At 41.9% G+C, this 22,627-nt stretch overlaps 1 long non-coding RNA gene across 4 annotated transcripts in view; it reads left to right on the top strand.

The window, feature by feature from the left end:
- Positions 1–22,627, top strand: part of LOC309533622 — a 230,041-nt gene that overhangs the window by 77,089 nt on the left and 130,325 nt on the right. For 2 of the 4 annotated variants that reach the window (XR_014220332.1, XR_014220333.1), the window contains exon 1: positions 7,712–7,819. The exons of the other annotated variants lie outside the window; for them this stretch is intronic. This is a non-coding gene — a long non-coding RNA (uncharacterized lncRNA). Of the gene's footprint in view, positions 1–7,711; positions 7,820–22,627 lie in introns of those variants that run through there. 4 annotated transcript variants of the gene reach the window in all.

The following is a 22,627-nucleotide window of genomic DNA, read 5'->3' as shown; positions in this document are numbered from 1 at the left end:
TCACCTCCAGAATTATACTGCCTCAACTTTGAAATACAAGCCAGCTCATTTTCCCCCCTTTTTCTTTTGTACTTTAGGTTTATACTGTTGTTCTCCGTATACATCTCTAAAGATTAATATGAATATGTGTGCATAAGTATGCATTATTCCTACCCTGCTCTCCATGTCAGAATGGAAAGTAAATCAAGATTGGTGGAAGCTGGTCAGGTTGATTAACAGCCCCCAATTAAGTTAATCCCCAAATGAAGGAACTTAACACTTTTTAATTCTTTCTTTTGGACAGCACAGATCTCAATACCTATTACACAGTTGGCCAATGGGGACCCAGAATGTGTGGCTTGTACTTTGTCAACCTCCCAGCAGGCACTGTGGGACACAGCTAACAATATATCTGGTGTTTCTTTTTTTTTTAAGTGTGGATCTGTCTGCACAACCTTTTAAGTAATTTATGAGGGAACATTTAAACTGCATATATCAAAAATAACAACATGTGATTACTTATATTAATGGGAATTTCATGCTACAACGATAATCTCACAGAGGAAATGTAAATTTTAAGCTTGGCTTGTAAGCAAAGCACACACATTTACTCATGTGTGTCTGTTCTGCCCAATTATGTAAAAATCACAGACATGGGGATGTGAACCTCCTGTACAATGTAAACTAGCCAAGGTAACAGCACAGTTGTCACATGCTGTTGAAAAATAGATACTGCAGAACCTCGCTAATGTTAAAAGAATTATGCTAAAGCAAGCGCCGTGTGCAGTTGTACCACTGAGGTGTTGATATGAAACTGCGCGAGCGGGACCTGTGAATAAACAGTGCAGCGCATCCCCGGTGAAGTACAGGTTAAATTCAGGGCCTGGTGCCAGTTATTCCATCCTTCATCTGTCCCAGTCTTCCCTTTCCCCGCTATGGCAACTTGAGAGCACAGACCTGAACAGCCTCAACTCACTAAAATCTGAGGGTCAATCTCTGGTATCTCCTGCTAGTGAAACCTCTTTCTGAAACCCTGGAAAGCCATTGGCAGTCACTGTTAATAATTCTGAGTTGGATGAACCAATGGCAGCTGCCTATGTTCCCATCCTTATCAGCTGTAAAGCAGGGCTGAGGAACCACACATTATTTTGATAGCAGGGAAAGGACTAAAATGAGAGGGAAACCTGAGACTGAGGTGCCATTTATTTTCAGATCATTATTATGGTGATGTACTTTGTAATAGCTGGTGTTGCTGTCAAAAAGGAAATAAGGAGCACTACTGGGTCATCCAAGGATTCATCTAGATGAGCAACCTGCTCCCAGCAGTGGCCATATAGATGTTTCTGCAATGCCCACAGGAGGGAATGATGTGTTTAAAATACACCAGCTTTTGTTCACATATGGTACTCATGGTATGCAACAGACTGAATAGTGGAACGTTAAATACAGGCCATCCTTACCATACACTGTAGACAAATGTGCCCTCTGCCACCTATAGATAGAACTGTCCTGTATTAAAGTGGGGTTTTGGTACCCAAATGTAATCAAACCAAAGTGAGTTCTGAACAACCTTCCCCAGTTACTAATAAGGAAAGGGGGAGTTGTCCACTTCATGAGATAAATGTAGGGTGTCACGTATTTTCTTGTCCCTGAAAATTTTCCTTAATCTTTCATCTTTTTTTTTTTTTGTAACTGAGCAATTCAGAGTAATGTGTTACTTTGGGCTTCATATTTAGGGATGCCAGAATGACCTCCTGACAATTTCAGAGATGAAGGCACATCTTAAAGCAATATATTCATGATTGGAATGGTGAGGGGCGGGGCAGGATATTTACTTTTTTCTACCATCTCAACCATTTCTTATTAGCTGCTGTAAAGATGAAAAACATTCCACTTCTGATTCCTTTCTCTTTCTCTGCCCCCCTTTTGCTTTTTTTGATTGAGTAGGTCAGTAATGTAAACTGATAAACAGTAGGGAAACATGATCTGGACATGAAGACTTTAATCAAGCACATCATTTTAGAATAGCCCTCAAGTTAAAAAGGGGAAATGGTGGGGGAAGTTAAGAGAGATATTCCTAGATGTCTGAACTTGAATCCTTGCTTTAGTCTAAAAAGTTGCATTTTGTGCTGAAAAAGTGTACAGCATCACTAAACCTCTAGGAGAAAAAAATCTAATCCTTATCAGATATGCTAAAATTCTTACATAGGTTTTTCCAGAACAGAAACATCTGCATGCACTATATGTGGATTTAGGTTTGCACACATAGAAAATTCAATATGGAAGAGAAACATTCAAGCACAGTCTTCCCCCAGGCATGATAGTTTTCTATACAGTGGAATCTTGGTTGTCAAACATAATCTGTTCCGGAAGACCGTTTGACTTCTGAAACGTTCAATAACCAAGGCGCAATTACCAGTTGGCAAAATCCATTGAAAAAATGGAGAAATGCGCCTCGGAAGCTGTTCGACTTCCAAGGCGCATTCAAAAATGGAAGCATTCACTTCCGGGTTGTCAGCGTTCGGGTTCTGAATTGTTTGGCTTCTGAAGCATTGACAATCAAGGTTCCCATGTATATGAACATTCCATCTTATGAGCTAGTGGCTCTAACCACTAGCAACACAATCCTATATGTGTCTAGTTGGAAGTAAGCCCCACTGAGTACAATGGGATTAACTCTCCATGTATAACATTTCAGTCTAAAATGATGCAGCTCAGACCTGGGTTTATCACCTGAGTTGGCCCCAGAGTGAAATCCAATGGGGAGACATATTGATTTGAAACCTATTGCTATAACTTTGATGTTGCCATAGCACCACTGGGTCTTGATATACCCAGGGTAGAATTTTGTATTAATGGGGTTGAATGCATCATATTCCCGAGTAATTACTAAAGAAACAGCTGCAGTTTTCACCAAACTATTAAAATAAATAAATAAATCAGAGTTTATTTCTAACCCCACCCCACAGATTTGGAGTATTTCTGGAAGAACTTCTGTCTCTCCTATTATTGCTCCCCAAATTTACCATTCATTTTGGTTTTTATAGCTTCCAAAATCATTCATATTTGCATAGATCCCTTGGCTGAATATACATTTTACCTCGCACCTGATTAGAAAGAAATACACTCTCCCTAGGTTGGGAAGCGTACATCAAACCCAGAAGATAAAACAATGCCTTGTGTGTCTTTGTTGTTGCGCTTTAATTCTGTTAATCGCCCTAGGTAAAGATTAGCTGCTGTTGTCAATTTAATTCAGCTTCAAACAAAGCAACAAGGTCACTACCCCCCTCTTTTTTTTAGCAAACAGGATTGAGTTGTCATGTAGTCCTAATAGGCAGCACAGGGAATCATTAGTCCACCTCGGCTCCCTGACTGATGGGCATTTCATTTCAATCATCTGACTGAGCTCTAGCGGTCCAGTACTATTGACACCATGTCAGGGCTGAGAGTAGATGCCTTAATCGCCTCAGACACTCTCTGCATTGATTTGACAAGTTGCTGTAATGACCTTCTTGCTTCCCCACCCCCCCTTCTTTCTAAAGGATTACTGTTTACCCAGGGAGGTGCCTGGGACTAAATGCACCACATTGTCATGGAAACTATTATTGTTGCATCTCAATCCCATTAACGCCGTGGTGTGTGACATTGATATGAGACACTGAATATTTCAATGGAGTTCAGGCCACTTCAATAACACTAATCTCTCCCCATTAATCAGGCTTTACACAATCCACAAGGAGTTTTCCCCGTGGTTGAACCAGGAGGAGGTATATAAGTGCTATTTGGTGGTTTATTTTCACGAATGATCCTTAACGTTCATTTTTGATATTCATCTCCAAATTGAATTATATAAGGAGTCATTGATTAGAACATGCATTCAGTTTAAGCATGGATTTCTTTTTTGCAACTAATAAGTGAATATAGATAATACAGCAAAGAGTCTTATAGGCTACCAAATTTATTATGGAAGAAGCTTTAGTAGACCATAGCTTACTTCATCAGATGCATGAAGTGTTATCCTGAGTTGTAGGTGCGTATATACACGACTTGGGATGGGGTGGGGATTGTAAACATTGATGTCGGAAGGAAATAAAACACAGAAAACTACAAATGGTCATAATTACCTTAATAACAGTCACCATTCACTCACACACACAAACCCAGCAGCTGATCCTGACATTAGCTAGCCAATTAGCACAAGTGAGAAAAATCTGCTGTGCTGATTCAGCATACCTGTGATAGCATTTAATATTTTTGTGCATTGCAACTGTTTCACATCATAGACAGTGTACACACTTCCATTTGCTCTGCATCCAGTGTGCACCCACCACTGTTTTGGGAAGCAGTTGTACACATGGCAGTAACAACACACATCTACGCTGTATCTATCCTGTCATTTCTTAGAAATACTGCATTTTGATACATTTCCCATCAAGCCACAATTGAACACCTAGCAGTGTTTTAAGTCAACAATCTGTACATAGCTGTAGTCTTCACTCTATCCATTATGTAGTGTCCTGGGAGGCTGAAATGTCCCCCCACTGGATTTTCTATAACGCCATTTCTGATGCCAGATTTCTATCCATTTATTATTTTGCATAAAAACTGGTCTTCTTGTGCTATGTAGAATGCAAAATGCCACTGCTGGCAGATCGTATCATATGGCCCATTGGAAGGTGAGCGGGTGAATGAACCTCTGAAATTGTGGGTGGCATTATCAGGTCTTGTTATTATCAGCACACTGTTGGGTAGGAGGATCCAAGGCCACAACCTGATATGGCATCATCACTTTATTGGGCTGGAACACTTTTATAATTCTCTGTGTTGTGGAAGATCCTCATTTCCATGAGTGGCTGGCTTGCCAAACTCTGTGGGGCACAGATCTCAGGTCCCAAGAGCCAATCAGCCAATGTACTGGTTTCAGGATAGGCCCACATGATCACATTACACTGTACATACAGACTGGGATCATATGGACTGGGGCGGTGATATTGACCAGCACTTAGGCTGTCCAGTGAGAGGATTGTTGATTTACACCATGCTAAACTCAGTGGGCTTTAATCAATAAAGTTATGGCCATCATTAATTTCATCCTAGTTATTGCTGCTGGGCACCAGCACTATATGCTGCTGGTTCAAGCTTTGAGTTGGTGAAAAACCCGTAACCTCTTCTGCCCCAATCCACACTGCTGTTCCTTGCTTCTCTTTTGTCGTTATGCACTTAACAGCTCATTAAAAATACAGCCCTTGGGTTGCCAAAGGGGAAAATAATATGCATAAATAAATATTATTAATACTGTGTGGCATTCATCTGATTCTTCTGGGGTTAACCTCATGCATTTAAAAATATGTTTTGTGTGCATATTTCATATACAGCACAAGATGTGTGCTGATACGCATGATGCTAGAAAGGAAATGACAGGAATATGTGCTATGTTCAAATAGATCATATAGGGACTTGGCTAAATTTATATTAAGATGACAAGACTCCAACCACGATGCACTCTAAAACTGCTAATAGACAGTATGTTGTCTGTTGTCTCCATAGTACATTACCAGTGATTCAAATTAAGGAGGGAGCAATGCTGGATTATGGTGCGTCACTTTAAATCGAAATGCATTTTGGCAATGTACATGGGCATAATGGAAGATTACCTATCTAGCATCAGCATGTTATTGTTATAATACATTTAGCCACGAGAAATGCAGCACACAGAGAAAAATAGTAATAAATGGCATCCAAATTAGGAGGGGACTAGCTCCTGACTAGCTCCTTGAATGAAGGCCCTCAGGGCTAGCACGGAATATGCACGCTACAGCCTTTACTTGCCTTGTTCTGTCCTTTTCTGTTTGCTACTTGCCTTCTATTTAAATTGAACTTTGCCTGGTTCTTCTAAAATGGAATCTACTCAAGGCATGCTTATGCAACCATATGTCCAATGGTATTTCTGAAGTTTCACATTGTGACTTTCAGGATATAGTCAATGGGTATCAGAAGCTAGGTCAATGGGTAGATATCAAGTATCAATTTTTTTGCCATCTGCATTTTTTGGGGGGTGTCATGATCTGAGCACTGGGCAGGAAGCCCTGGTTAAATAGCTGAATAACAGGTTCTCCCTAGAGAAGAAACATGAGCGAACACCCTAGAAAACTGGAGCCCGGTATGCTTTCTCTCTTCCCTTGAGTGGTCTCACTCTTTGGAGAATAATATATTCCTCATACCAACATGTCAGAGAGATGGGGGAAGCAGGGAGAGAGAGGTCACACTCACTTTTGTGTCCTCAACCTGTTATCCTCACAGGAATACAGCGTTCAGTGTTGAGGACACTGTTGAAAGGAGCCTGAAACTTTTTCACATGTGAAACTCCTTGAGGAAATAGGGCCAGTTTTCTTAGCTGTCAGTAAAAGTGCTAGTTTTTGCCTGAAGACAGTCCAACATTCAAAAGTGTGCTGGAAGTGATTTGAACATACACCTACTGCATTTAATGTATTGTAAACTGCTTTGAGATTCCCCCCCTTAAAAATATAAAGTGGTATAGAAATAAACATCATCATCTCATCATCATCATTACATTAGAGGCATTTGTTTTTAAGTCAGCGAATGAGTGCTGAAATGGCTCAGGGTCACAATACCACAAGGACTGCCTCTCCCTATATGAACTGGACCCTACAATCATCATCTGATGCCCTGCATTGTGTGCCTCCTCCACAAGAGGTCTGGAGATCGGCAACACAACAATGGGCCTTTTCTAAGTTGGCTCCCTGTTTGTGGAATGTTCTCCCCAGGGAAGCTCACCTGGTGCCTTCATTATACAGTGGAACCTCAGGTTACAGATGCTTCAGGTTACAGACTCCGCTAACCCAGAAATAGTACCTCGGGTTAAGAACTTTGCTTCAGGATGAGAACAGAAATCGTGCAGTGGCAGCAGCGGGAGGCCCCATTAGCTAAAGTGGTACCTCAGGTTAAGAACAGTTTCAGGTTAAGAACGGACCTCCGGAATGAATTAAGTTCTTAACCCGAGGTACCACTGTATATCTTTAGATGCCAGGTGAAAATGTTTCTCTATAACCAGGCCTTTGGCTGATTAACATTCCATGCGCTTTTAAATGTGTTTGTAGGAGGGGGGTTATTGGTTTGTTCTTGTTCTTATTGCGTATTTTGTGTTCTCACTATTCATGTGTTGCTTGTGTGAAGGGGGCCCATGCATAGAAAAGGGGGCAGTGGGGCAGTTTCCCTCTCCACAAGTGCCCATGCATTAGACATGTATGGCTAAGTTGTCGGAGACTTCACACACTGGCTTCCCCAGCTCAGACATCCCATCCCTAATACTGGTGTCAGTCAGATTAAGCTGTGCAACCTTAAGGGCAACCTTAACAGCAATGATGTTCTACTGCTCTTTTCTCTATGGACTCTGTTCATGTGGGTAATACATGAAGGGAAGCCAGACATTCTAAGTATTGTAGAAGTGGTTGGAATCTACATTTTCTGCTTTGAGAACAAATGTTTCAGAATGCAGCAGGGGCATGTTCAAACTGGGTCCGCCCCACTTTGAAAGATGGCCCCATGTGACTTTCATCAGTTCCCATCCCCAGCCTTCGGCCCAGACCTGGATGTGGGTAGAAACCAACACACCTAAGGAAAGAGGCAGACATCTGAGCCAACAATGGGGATTGTTGCCAAAGCTGCTGGCATCACAAAGGTACAGATGTCATCTCCTAGTAACAGAGAAACAGAGATGGGCTACAGTTGAAGAGGAAGAAGGGAAGGAAACAGAAGTTGTGGGCACAAGAGTCCCACAGGACGGAGAGAGGGAGGAAGCAGGAAACAAGGAAAGACAAAGGTGCAGTTCAACATCTACACAAACCCACTGGGAGACTGGGAATGCAGTGTCATCAGTGTGCAGAATGATGTCCACCATTATCTCTTCTATGAGATGCTATGGAAGACCTGAGCCATCATACACTTTTTCTCACTTGTCCTTTGTTAGAACATCTTCTGTCTTCGTTGAGATCATGGTAAAACCTTATTGGGTATCCTTTTTTTGCTAGGTTTCCCCCTAAATGTAATACTGAACTCATCGATGCCTATAAATGTCTGTGTATGAGATTTTTTATTTTATTTGCAAGGTAAAATGGTATAGCAGTTATTGACTTAGACTTGAACTTTCTAACTATGGTCATAATTCAATTGTTTTTGAATTATCTAAAATACATAATTGTTGATAGGCTGGCACTGTCAGTTTTAACTTTTAAAGAAAGTGTTGTTAAGCTGATGAATATTATCTAGGAATTCAGCAAAACATAATTCTCTGCTCACCAGTTACTAGAATTTGGCTATTCTACTAAAACATCCATTTCCACCCTGTTATCCTCCAGATTTTTGGGACCACAGCACCCATCAGCCTCAGCCAGCATGACCAGTGGGCAGAGATTTGGGGAGTTGCAGTACAGCATTGTTTTGAGAGCCCCAGGTGGGGAAAGGATGTACTAAAGGAACAGTGACCTTTCTATTATAATATGTAATGATCGGGCAATACAGTATTGACAGTTACAACGCAGCTGCCATTCTGTTCTAGAAATATTCTCCCCCCACCTGTGTTTTTTCCATAATTCTTTATCTTGCTGGGTTTTTTAAAAAGGTTACTAGTGTCTGGCACATAAAATTGACCCCCCTCTTTGTGCTTCCACTTTTTAATATAACTTACCCCTTTTATGCAAGCACCTTTTTTATACAATTCTCTCCCTGCACCCACTTCCTTGAGTATATTCTATTAGCTTTCTAAATTGGTGGTGCCTTTTTTAATTAGAGGCACTACTGTCAACATTTTATCCTCATAAATTTCTATTTTTGTGCCCATTCATCTTTCATTTGTCCTTTCTTGTGTTCCTACAGTTCACTTTCTGTCTTTAAAAAATGCTCCTTTCCTAACTCGGACATCTGTCTATGGCATTCTAACTTCCTTATAATATTCCTTTCTTTCTGTGGATGTACAATGTTTTCATCTTTACTCCTTTTAATAATTATGCCCTGTATTCCCTTTTTCTGTTCATATGGTTTATAATTCTTCCCCATAGACTATCAGCAGTCATGTATCACTCTTCTCTATTTTCCCCATCGGTCCCAGAAATTTGTGTGTGGTTCAATCTGTGACTCTCCGTTCCCTCACAAAGTGCTTAATTGTTCAGTTACCTGCATTCTTAAAGTTGATGTTCAGTTGTCACCAATAGACTCAAATTCCCACTCACTGCATTCCCTGACTTCCAGTAGTGATTCTGAGTGGAATGCTCATTTTGCTTCATCAATTAAAAACATGGCCCACTTAATTGGTCAGCAGACCTTTTTAATAATATACATTTGTGATCAGAAACACAGACATAAACATAGATAAAGCATCCCACCCAAGGCCAGGTCAAAATCCTCCAACCCCAGTTCCCTAGCTCTGTTCACTATAAAATTGGGGAGGCTGGCATTTCAGCAGTTTTCAGGGTGCAAATGTAATTTAACAGAGGTCTCAGGAACTATGTCAGCCAGGCAACTAACATTTTTTATTTCCTAGAAGGCCTCATTCCAGTGGATATTGGAAGGGGCCAATAACAGCCACTAGAAAATAATGGAACTTTTTTTGTGAGTGCTGCCATTTTACCCAAACACACCATGGTACAGAACATTATGGGAAATTAGAAATGGCAACTGTCAATTGGACAGTGCTTCAAAGAGCTCTGATAAATTGTGTCCAACCCTTGTGAAAATTATGCCCCTCCAAATCACGAAAAAGGAGATGGAATCTCCCCCCTTTTTTGCCACCAAGCCCCCACCCCTCTCAAAAAAATATTAGTGTGAACATTTGCCTTTCAAAGGTTTGGTCCAGGTCTGATTTCAAACCCTTTCTCACCCAGGAGGTAATACCTTTTCAATTTAGATACCTTCTCTGGTATCCCTGTTTTTAGAAGTACATGTAATAATGATGTGAATAATAATGCCTTTTCCTTCAAAACTATTTTATTCATCAGATTCTCCTCAAAAGCAAGCATATTTTTGTTCTATGGGGCTTGCTCAATAAGTGCCTTTAATATTGCAAGCTTAATTAGGTTGTAGTCCCAACTCTGGGCCAAAGATAGATAGATAGATAGATAGATAGATAGATAGATAGATAGATAGATAGATAGAGATGTCAATCCCTGTCTGCAGCTCATGGTTTAATATACATATAGACAATGTTTGTTGTTGTTTTTAAAAAAAGACAGGATGAAACAGGAACGTAAGCCAATCCCCACACTGACTTCATGAAGATATAAAAGTATTTAATGACCAGGTGGAATGGTCACAGAGGTTGACTGAGACGACTGACAAGCTGTTGGGCACTTGCCACTTTCAAATCTTATTAATTTTTACTTTTATTAGCATTTTGCATACTTTAAACGTATTGGCAATTTGCTTTGACTTACAACTTCACCCACCCTGAAATCCCTTCTGCTCTTCATGATGAAGCTTGTGAAGAGAGCAGTTCTAAGAGTGGATGGGACACACTTGGATACTGTAGAGTTTACTCTTCCACATTCACAGTTGGAGAGAGAGTTCCAAGGCTGGAGGCCTCCCTCACGTCTCCTTAGCAGAGAGCTTCACCATCATTGTCAGTGTTCTGAGGGCAGCACGGCAAAAAGAAGGTAGACCGGGGAAAGCTTTGGATCAGCCGGATTCAAAGAAGCCTCATTCTCCAGACACACCTTCAAATCAGAGGGGAAGGCTAAATCAGCCCTGCCATTGTTAGATTTTCATTTTTTAAGAAAGAGGAACTGGTAAGGAAAAATGGGTTAAACACGGGTAAAGCCACTTGCCCCAACTCACACAACTTCTGTCAGGGGTGCTGTGTGTCCAGCAGGGCTTTTGAAGTGGTGGCTCCTTCATCACAGACTCTCCCCACCATCAACCCCTGTAAGGTTACTCAGCAAGGGTGCAGTTCTATACACACCTGGGAAGTAAGCACCACCGAAGTCATTGGAACTTATGTGGTGGTAGTAATAGAGTGGACAAGTATTGGCTTGTGTTGGGAAAGGCGTCCTTCACACCCTACCAGGAGCTATAATTTGTACTGAAAATTGCCAAATATGATCATTTCCAATCTCTAAATTTAGATTAGGAGTTTTAGAATTGGAAATCTGATTTTCTGAACCAGATTAAATTTAGCTCTATTGAATATGTTGTTTAGCAGTTCTGCCGAAATCAGCTGCAGCAGAGACAGCCCAGGGCTATATTTGTTTCACCTCTAATTTCTCTCTTACTTACACACACTTTCAGTAGTTTCTTTTTATAAGAGCAAGAATGAATAATGACAGCCCGAGGAAATACGAAAAGTAATTTTTTATTTAATTGGTTTTGGACACAAATGTCATCTTTGGTTGTTTAGTGGAAGAAAAAAGACAACTGCTAATGGCAATGCAACCTTTTGCAAAGAAAAAATGCTATTTAAACAATAAATTGCACTATTATGGAAATGTCAGCAGTCTTTATTCTGCATATATGTTTTGAGGTGAACCAAAGACCATTTAGTCCTCAGTGTTTCCCAAGCAGATAATGTTTATCCCAGATAATGGTTCAAAGGCACACAATGCAGTTCTTCTGCTAAAGCTGTCCAGAAGGTCTCACTATGTAAGCTGCCAGAGTGGGAAACTACCTGCAACCATATGTAAATTGATGGGGGAGAAAGAATAGAGTGGAAGTATAAAACATAAAAATGTAAGTGAAAAAGTGGGAATGAAATATTGTAGTAACATTGGACATGTGGAAGAAGTGGCTGGAGGAGAATTACCTTCCCGCCGGAGTGGTACCTATTTATCTACTTGCACTTTTTGGCGTACTTTCGAACTGCTCGGTTGGCAGGAGCTGGGACTGAGCAACGGGAGCTCATCCCATCACAGGGATTCAAACCGCCGACCTTCTTATCAGCAAGCCCAAGAGGCTCAGTGGTTTAGACCACAGCGCCACCCGCACCGTCCCATTTAAATGGTATAAGATTAGCAAGATTTACTAACTAAATTGACCAGGGTATTGAAAAAAAAAGTTTTGTACAGATACCCTTGTCAAGGAGTCACAGTTGCCTACATTTCTGTATTGCGTGTACATACAGTAGGAAGCCTGGGCTTGCCAGTGTGCAGTCCCTGGAAAAGCCCTGTGGCTCATGTGTAGGTCTAAGAATGTAGGTAGCAGCCCTTAGAGTTAAACTTGTTGGTTTGTTAGTTTTTAAATTTATATACTGTCTTTCTTCCAAGCAGATCCCAGGGTAGTGTTTGATAATATCTATAATGAAAACCTTGTATTTATCCCACCCACCCCCAAGCCACACGCAGACAATAGGGTTAATTTTGAACAGATACTGCTGTCCTTTTCCAACATGTTTATTTCTTTAGGTGGCTAAGAATAATTTATTTCCCTTCCTTCTAATTCCTCTGCTTTTATCAGTACAGCTTTTAATTGCTCACTTTTAGAAGGTGGCTGTGTCTTAAGTTTTAAAACTCAGTTTCCTTCGACCAAGAAAGTTTACTGCCCTTCTTCTCCCTTAATGAGTGCCAAAATCATCACGAAAACATACTTTATGAATAATGCATTGTGGCCCAATTAAATGTGACTGCTGCTTATTTGTTGCAAGGGGTATTTGCTACCTAGTAGTCAAGTGGCACTATCTTTTGACAGACAAACCAACAACCTGGAAACACTTTAACATAGTGGGAATTGTATAAATTAAAACGGCTCCTGTTTTAAAACCTTCACCTGAAATATCATCCCCTCTCGAACACATTAATCATAATGTTTAAGTTAAAAACGTGAAGCTATCTGCATCTATTTCCTTACACCAGCAGCGGCTGCAATACAGAAGGATCTCACAGCGTCAAAACACAAGGAATGGTGGTGGGGATTCAGATGGTGGGGAATTCTTCTAAAATCCTGTTGTGAGTTGGAATTAGAATTGCAATTTGGACGGAGATGGAGACAGAGAAGCAAATAGCTGTGGGCTCAAAATGGGGGTATATATTAGGTTCAAATGCTCACTTCGGAGGCCCGATGCTGGGTTGGTGGATCTGCTGCCTGCAGTAAGACGGTTGATTTCATTCCAATAGATTCTGCCTCTATATTTGTAATTAAAGCAAACATTGCAAAAATGCCATGAGTGTCCAGTGCTGTTTCATGCAGTGGAAACTAAACAATGTAGTACAGCCCCTGGAGCTTCTCATCACGTGGGGAAGTGGGGTAAATATACCTTACCATTTGTTGGATGGATAATACATTCATGTTTAATATATGTCTGAGAAATGAGGGTTTCTACATTGCCAGTTCTATGCCCATTATGTGTCGGGTACCATACTCTGAGGGCAGGAACTCTGAATGGTGAACCACAAGATAGGCAGCAAGATGACAAGGTATTGCTGTTTAAGGGTAGCAACAATTGCAGTGAGGCTGCAATAACTCGGCCAAATCGAAGTGCTGCTGTAGGAGTGTTGACAATTGTCACTGCTGTAACCACTATGCCAGCGTTTCTCAAACTTGGGTCTCCAGCTGTTGTTGCACTACAACGCTCACCATGTTGTCGGTCCTCCTAGCTAGGGATGATGGGAGTTGTAGTCCAACAACAACTGGAGACTCAAGTTTGAGAAACATGGCACTATGCTGAAGGTGTGTGAGATTTAAAGAGTGCTCTGACTTTGAAGAGGAGGAGGAGGAGGAGTTTGGACTTGATATCCTGCCTTTCACTCCCCTTAAGGAGTCTCAAAGCGGCTAACAATCTCCTTTCCCTTCCTCCCTCTCAACAAGCACTCTGTGAGGTGAGTGAGGCTGAGAGACTTCAGAGAAGTGTGACTGGCCCAAGGTCACCCAGCAGCTGCATGTGGAGGAGCAGGGAAGAGAATCCAGTTCACCAGATTACGAGTCCGCCACTCTTAACCACTACCCCACGCTGGCTCTCTTTGAAACCATGCACTATGGCATCATTAGATGCCGGCCACAATGTGGATATTAAAAGTTCTTCAGAAATGCTCCAAAATATTCTCTAATCTGCCCTCCACCCTGATATGTTACTTTTCTATATCCAGAGGTTTTTTGGTTTGGTTTGGTTTGGTTTGGTTTGGTTTGGTTTGGTTTGGTTTGGTTTGGTTTGGTTTTAGGTGGAAAACCATTAAGATACAATAGCTGACTTTCATTCTGAAGCTATACACTCAAAAAGGACATTGTCATATGCTTTGGTTGAGCTTTTAGACATTCCTGATAGACTATAATGTACTTTAAAAGTAGTCTGGGTTTCTGTAAATAAAATGTGTACTTTTTAATGTGGAAATAATATTGTTTCATTGGGTGACTGGGGAAACCCAGCCAGATGGTGGGGTATAAATAATAATAATAATAATAATAATAATAATAATAATAATAATAATAAGGGTCTGTCATCGTTGTATGACTGTATAAAAATACACAGATAATAAGGCTAAAGTTTGGCTGATTGAGGGGGGAAGTGTGGAGCTGTTTTTAGGAAATATATTTTCCCTCAAGTTCAGTTAAAAAAAATATTATAGCATGTTTTTCCCCCCCTACACACACACTCACAAGTATGTGCCCCCACCCCACTATAGTGGGTAATAATATTGATAAGTAGTTTAACTGATGAATTAATCACCACATTCTGGCAACTCTATGATTCATGTCAATTATTTAGACTATATTGCTGGAAATGATTTGAAATAATTGCTAGTGAAACAATAAGATTCAAGATCTTTTGGAGTGACAAGGCTCTTAGTTAAACTAAAAAAAACCCAAAAAACTGCAGTGCTTCATTACAACAAGATGGGGGAAAGTATTATGTGGTTTCAAGATCGTGTGAAAATTACAGCATCACCCTAATGAAATAATTCATGATTCATATCCATAAAAATACATAGTCTTTGAAGGAATGGGGCTGGTCATATAGTCATAAGTGGCACCTGCAACAAAGTGTTGCAGTGTAGCCCCACTCCTTCAGAGGAGCTCTCTGTTTACAACTCTAGCCAGGAACTGGAGCCTTATAGTCGTGTGGAGGCATGGAAGTGTGAGGAGTGGGAAATTAGCATTTCCCCCCTTTCCCATCCCTTGAGAGCTTCCCTTTCTGTGATATTTAGTGCTGGAGAGCTTAGGGTAGGGGCTGCTAGCCCACAAATCTGAGTGTTTTATAGCTGTGCAGTGAGATGTGGTGGTTGAGAGTGGATATCCTTTGCCCCTTGCCTTCCTCCTGAAACATTCCTGTAAACATCCCAGCTCCCAAAGTGGTCCCTCCTTCCCCCACTTCAGAGGTGCCCAAAGGACCATCTGGATCTGAGGGGAGTGAGAACAAGTCTTTTACTTTCGTTGTGGCATATTTGTAATGCTTACTGTTATAATAATCTTATGTAAACTGCTTTTGTGAGAGGGGCATCAGAAAAAAAAATCTCCCCAATCCTAATCCCCCCTCCTTTTCAAGATACTTTCTAGAATGGACTTGAACAGGCCAAGGCCCTCTTTGTTTTAAAACCTTTCACCTCCTTTCTTTTTCCTTTCTCTCAGCTGTTACCTTCACATTGCGTACATCCTAGAAGCTCAAAAGTACTTGTCAGACTGTGTGTGTGAGAGAGAAACATACTTTTTCCTGTTAATTTACAGATAGTTCTGTAAAGCTGGTGTGATGCATCCCAGCTGCATCCAGAAGCCGCCATATTGATTTTGAATGGTCCTGGTTTACTTTCAAACCACCTAAGTTTGTTTTAAGAGGAGTAGGTGAGCAGCTCATACAGACAGCTCCTAAATAAGTTTTAACAGAAGTAAGTCTCATTGAATTTGATCTGTCTTAGATTTATTCTACAAATTAGAATATGGCGGGAGAATCCTGCTCTGCCCGAGCTTTGATCTTGGGCTTCTGGAGACTTCCTCCCAAGAGGTGTGGGGAAAGCCAGAGGTGCTTGACATCCTACAGAGAATAAATGAGGTGTCAAAGGTCCACAACTCTGGTTTATTTGCCCTGTTATTTCTCTAGTTATCTTTTTGAAGTAATCATCCACCCTGTCCATCCTAACTGCTAGGGAAGATGAGTTGAGTAAGCTAACTAGGAAAACAGAATGGGTCCCTGGCATTCCCCTCCTCAGCTTCAAAGTAAGGCCCTCCAACATTCCTCAGGTGGGAGCCTTCAGATTTCTGAAGAATCAAAGCCAGGATGCTTTTCACATGGTGAGTGCAGTGAGACATTTATTGTATGTTAATTAAATATCAATGGAAAGAGCACTGATTTTCAGTTACTTTAATTAAGGTGTACGTCTTCATTACCTGAAAATGGTCATAAGTGGCACAGGCATCTTTACAAGCTCCCTGAATATATTTGACAGCGATTTTTAGAGAACATCTCTGTTGGCTTAGGCCTTAGTGGTAGAGAATCTCCTCTGCATGCAGAAAATCCCAAATTCAACCTCCGGCATCTCCAGTTAGAGCCAGTAGATTTCCACTTGTGCAGTGAGACTTTTTGCCTCTTTTCCCCTCCCCTGCCTCCCCCCAAAATGGCTCTGGAGAGGTCATGAGAACCCTCTGAACAGCACAGAGTGGGCAGGAAGGAGGATAGCTCTATCTTGCAAAATGCAATGTTTGTGTAGATGGACCGTTTATAACAGTGTGAGGATGAATTCTCCCCAGCACCAGTATGTTACCTGCTGCTTATTTTTTGTTCTGCAGTACGTCTTTAGTTTCCATTTCTGGAGCACACTGAGCTGAAGGTCTTCAGTGCAACAGCACCCGCCCCCCACATCCCAGTTCTCTTGGCTACATAGTCACAGGTAATGCAGACTCTGACAGGTTATAGTTGAACCTAACATTTCCACACAATGTGCATCACTTTACGCTTAGAGTATTTCACCTGCCTTTTTACTACCCATTTACTCAGATCTTTTTAGAGCAGTGTCTGCTTGGGATGTATTTATGGAAAGGTTTTCAGGTACCAAAATATGCCTTTGGTAACCTCTTACGTTGCCGCACTGCTTCCAAACACTAGGTCAGCCTAGCGTTTATGTCTCTGGCATTTATCGTCTTAAAACACAGCTACGTTGTTCTTTTTTCTCAGTTTGGATAGGAGCTGGTTTGAGAGGGAATGGATCAAAATACATTAAAGGAACGACAAGATGGGTACAGGATAGATATGGATTGTGGCTAGTGGTGTGTGTACTCCACTTCATAAACTGGGGGTGAGGGGAGTACATTGGATGTAGAGTTAACAGGAGTGCGTACACAACCTCTGATACCAAATCAGATGAATGCTAGCCAGGCACATGTCAGGAGTCACTAGAAATAAGAGTGGAACCTCTGGTTCTGTATGCTTCTTCCACATGTGTCCAGCTACTGTTATTGTATGTCAGATCATTCTTCCCTGGGCTAAATGCGTTCTTGCACTCCAGGGTGGTTTTACCTGTCCAGACTATTAATTTGATTTGGAAGACACACTATGAAGGTTTTCTGTAAATATATGTAAGGTTGGTCCTTCGCCTAGCAGATATGCCTACTTCGCTGTGCGAGGTCTTATAAAAAGTATCACTCTTTGAGGGTGCTTTATTTGTGGTAAATAACAAATATACATTAGGTGAAGTTGAAAATAAAGCAATTTAATAAATACTGGGGGGGGGGGATACTTGTCATTGCTGACCCTTAATTAAGATGAGGGACGATGGAAGCATATGCATCACCATTTACAGGGCATGATTCAGTCATCCAGTACATATTGCCCACACTCTGCTGTCCTTGATGGTAACAACTGAGTTTTGTTTTGTTTTTGTGCTGCACACCCAAGCCACCCATTATCAGAAGGGCCCTACTATATTAGCCCTTCTCACCCCATAATTCTGTTCTTCATTGCATCACTACAGGAAATGGTTTAGGATTCTATGGCTTCTTGACTCCACCTGACAGGATTTTCATCAGTGTGGGGAAGAATCTAAAAAGAGGGCTCTGGAAGTTGAAATGCAGTATGACTTCTAAACACTCTTCTAATCAAGCAGAAAACAGGAAGAGCTTTTGCCAAGACAGCCAGATACTGTTGATGAAAGAATTTATCTTTTGTTCCATAAATAGGTTTCAATCCATCCCTTCCTGACAGAGCAAGATGCAAGATAATGGAGAGGTGATGATTCAGGGAGGAAGAGGATTGGCTGGTCCAGCTTATTCTTCCTCCTACTTCTCATTCAGAGCTCTCATCTGGTGCCTGGACAAAAGGAGAGAAAGAGAGGGAATAGAATGCCTGGAGAAGGAACAATAATCTGGGATGGCCAGTCTTCCCACCACCAAACCTTCCATGCCACCCAAACCTTGGCCTTTGCTTTGTCTGCTTCTCATCTTCTACACATGGGGGGTGGGGGAAGAATTGTATCCACAGTGACTTTATAATGATCTTTTTACCCTGTTAAAATGTTTTCATAGTATTCACTCAAAAGCTTTCCATCTTTGATGGGCAGAGATCAATTTGCCTCAGTTGTTAAGTGATTAATTCCTCAAATGAGCTTTCAAAATATTGATGGCAGACAAGCTCTGACATCCACATACCATATTAGCATGGCTTCACTTGTACAATCGTAGCTTCACAGGGCATAAATGTTAGAAGAATAGTGATGCCATGAAACCCTGGAATATAATTGGGGTGCTGCTAGTTTTATATAATGGGAGAGCTTCCACTAGAGGCTCATCAGAACAGTTCCTGGACAATACCACTTCAGACTCGAGGTGAGGGGTTTTAGCCTTGCCTTCTCCATGTCATCATAAGTGTTGTATGTGCATGGATTTCCTCATATGGGGAAGCATTCTTCAATGTGATCTCCTATCTCAACTTTATTTGAAAATTCTACACAGGTTTCATCTGATTAAGGTACCCCTGCCCGTACGGGCCAGTCGTGTCCGACTCCAGGGTTGTGCACCCATCTCACTTAGGAGGCCGGGGGCCAGCGCTGTCCGCAGACACTTCCGGGTCACGTGGCCAGCGTGACAAGCTGCATCTGGCGAGCCAGCGCAGCACACGGAAACGCCGTTTACCTTCCCGCTAGTAAGCGGTCCCTATTTATCTACTTGCACCCGGGGGTGCTTTCGAACTGCTAGGTTGGCAGGCGCTGGGACCGAGCAACGGGAGCGCACCCCGCCGTGGGGATTCGAACCGCCGACCTGACGATCGGCAAGTCCTAGGCGCTGAGGTTTTACGCACAGCGCCACCCGCGTCCCTCTTCATCTGATTAGGACCCACCTAACTTACCACAAAATTTGGCTTCAGGTAAAATTCACTTTATAGTTTTTGAAGCCATGAAAACCTTGTTTCCCCATCTAAAAACAACAACCAGCACCTCCCAAAATAAAAAATGGATGAAAACCTTACTTTCTTACTATACTTACTACAATTTTCTTGCTAAATGTAAACTTACCAGTTTAGGATTGTGGAATGTTTTGTATAACTTAGCACATAAAGTAGTACTGATTGGTATTGTTCCACTCACCCCACCTTCTTTCCTAGTGTATTGCTAGGCAGGCTTCCTCAATACTCTCTTCCTTCACCCTTCAGTTCTAGCAGCCACCCAACCTGTAGGTAGTTCCTGTGTGCCTTCCTTCTTCCTGGCCTGGTGCTACCTTTTTTTGGGGCGGCGGGGGGGTGAGTATTGTGAGGCATCCTTCCCTGCCAGCAATTAATACTGCCTGGGCAGTAAGAGTAACGCGTAACAATTTTCTCCTCATCTAGCCACTCCTTCCGCTCCCCAACTCTGGCAAGGTAGGGAAGCAGTGGTAGGGGTCAGTGTTGGTAACAGCGATGGGAGTTGCAAATATTGTCTCGAGTTGTGGGGAAGCAATACTAGTGTGGAGGCAATGATGTGGGAACATTGCAGAGCAATTTATGAAGTGGGAGGTAATGTAGTCTACTTCAAATCCATTACGAATACACTTTGATCACATCTGTGGGTTGCTGCTTCATATACCTGCAGTAAAAGACCTGTCTCGAGGTGCCCATAGACACCACCTTGCTTATATCATCATTAGATGGAGAGGAGAGAATTGTATGTCTTTTGCCAACATGTGTACCCATTTCCTGGTCTTTGTGGGCCATTTGCCTGCAAGTATCCTAACAAAAGATGTGCATCACAACTTTGCCACTGACTATTCCATAAGTTTCAACTCCTTCTGGATGCATTAACCCTTTCCTTTTGCAACCTCCATTCTTAAGATATATTTATAAAAACATGAAGTATAAATGCTTTGTTCCAATTCAGTTACAATATACGTTTTGTTAGATATGGAGATGCAAGCTGTTGCACCATAAGGGTACCTAAGTATATCTTAGATTTTGCCAGTTGGGAAAATAAGAAAAAAAAATACAGTGAAAATTGAAACCATAAATATTGTAGTAAAAGGAGGGAAGTTTTATTATCTGGGCTTAGAAACAATATGTTGCTATAGGAATTCTCATTTAATAACTTTTGCCTTACATTTGAGGGTATTCACAGGGCCAAAGGGAGCCCAAACCCTTATCAAGTGTTGTTGTTGTTTTCTGGGAGGGAGAGCAAAATTGGGGTTAGGGTGGAACATACTAGTATGATCAGTGCTTCTCACAGTAGTCTTAATCTATCTATCTGTCTGTCTGTCTGTCTGTCTGTCTGTCTGTCTATCATCTATATATATGTGTGTACACACATACACAGTGGTGCCTCAGGTTAAGTATTTAATTCGTTCCAGAGTTCTGTTCTTAACCTGAAACTGTTCTTAGCCTGAAGCACCACTTTAGCTAATGGGGCCTCCTGCTTCCGCCGTGCCGCCGGAGCACGATTTCTGTTCTCATCCTGAAGCAAAGTTCTTAACCTGAAGCACTATTTCTGGGTTAGCAGCATCTGTAACCTGAAGCGTATGTAACCTGAAGCGTATATAACCCGAGGTACCACTATATATATATATATATATATATATATATATATATATATATATATATATATGCAGGTTTTGGTGTCTTCGGGTGTCTTCCCGTGTAAGAGTCGGGGTGTCTGTGCGACGTTTCGACGAGGTCTCACTCGTCATCTTCAGGCTGGTGCTTTCGGCTTCTTGTTACTGGAACAGAGCAGAATCTGGTGTTTGAGTTCCTATAAATACTGTTGAGGGGTGTGGTGTATAGCCTCCAACGTTCTGGGCAGAGAGGAAGTTCCTAGATTAGTGTGCCTCTTCTTCTTTTGTTCCTTAATTACTTGAGGGATATCTTGAGTGATTTCATGAGTGATATTCTGAATACCACTGGGTGGGTCATTAAGTGTAGATTAGTTGCTAAAGCTTTTGTGTCTTGACCTCTTGAGCTTGTGAAGAGTTTTTCTGAGAAGATGGCTGTGCTGCATTTAGTTGTGCTCTGGCTTGGCTTCGTGTATAGGGGCGAGCTGTGGTTTTGTGCCTTGTGCCAGCCAGATCTGTGTAGGGATTGCAGGGGGGTGCAGCATCCGGAGGTGCCACTATAGTTTGGCTACTGGATGGAGTCTGTAATATGTCTGTGGAGAGGGTCTGGGTTTGGGTCTGGTGTGGTTGATTGGTGACGGCGTTCTGTGTGCCTCTGGTTCTGGTGTCGGTTTTTGTGGGGAGGGCTAATTTCCAGATGTCTGGCAGGCGGGACGTGTCGTCACGCTTGTTCATGTTGTGAGGGTGTTTCTCTATCTCGATGGCTTCCATGATTATTCTCTTGTGGTGATGTTCCATGTTAAAGAGCAATTTGGAATCTGCAAAATTAATTTCGTGTCCTGTTTCTTTCATGTGTTGGAAAAGAGAGGAAGTTTTTTCTTCTTTTTTGACGGCATTCTTGTGTTCTGCGATACGTGCAATTGATAGCCAATATCCTCAGAAACCCAAAAGACAAAATCCAGCTGGAAAACCAAGGGGTCTATGAAATACCCTGCAAAGTCTGCCCAGCCACGTACATTGGACAAACAAACAGACGAATAAATGCACGTATCGCAGAACACAAGAATGCCGTCAAAAAAGAAGAAAAAACTTCCTCTCTTTTCCAACACATGAAAGAAACAGGACACGAAATTAATTTTGCAGATTCCAAATTGCTCTTTAACATGGAACATCACCACAAGAGAATAATCATGGAAGCCATCGAGATAGAGAAACACCCTCACAACATGAACAAGCGTGACGACACGTCCCGCCTGCCAGACATCTGGAAATTAGCCCTCCCCACAAAAACCGACACCAGAACCAGAGGCACACAGAACGCCGTCACCAATCAACCACACCAGACCCAAACCCAGACCCTCTCCACAGACATATTACAGACTCCATCCAGTAGCCAAACTATAGTGGCACCTCCGGATGCTGCACCCCCCTGCAATCCCTACACAGATCTGGCTGGCACAAGGCACAAAACCACAGCTCGCCCCTATACACGAAGCCAAGCCAGAGCACAACTAAATGCAGCACAGCCATCTTCTCAGAAAAACTCTTCACAAGCTCAAGAGGTCAAGACACAAAAGCTTTAGCAACTAATCTACACTTAATGACCCACCCAGTGGTATTCAGAATATCACTCATGAAATCACTCAAGATATCCCTCAAGTAATTAAGGAACAAAAGAAGAAGAGGCACACTAATCTAGGAACTTCCTCTCTGCCCAGAACGT

Source organism: Podarcis vaucheri (assembly GCF_965113315.1).
Source record: "Podarcis vaucheri genome assembly, chromosome: 5".
Lineage (NCBI taxonomy): Eukaryota > Metazoa > Chordata > Lepidosauria > Squamata > Lacertidae > Podarcis > Podarcis vaucheri.
This window is presented reverse-complemented; position numbering and strand designations above follow the sequence as displayed.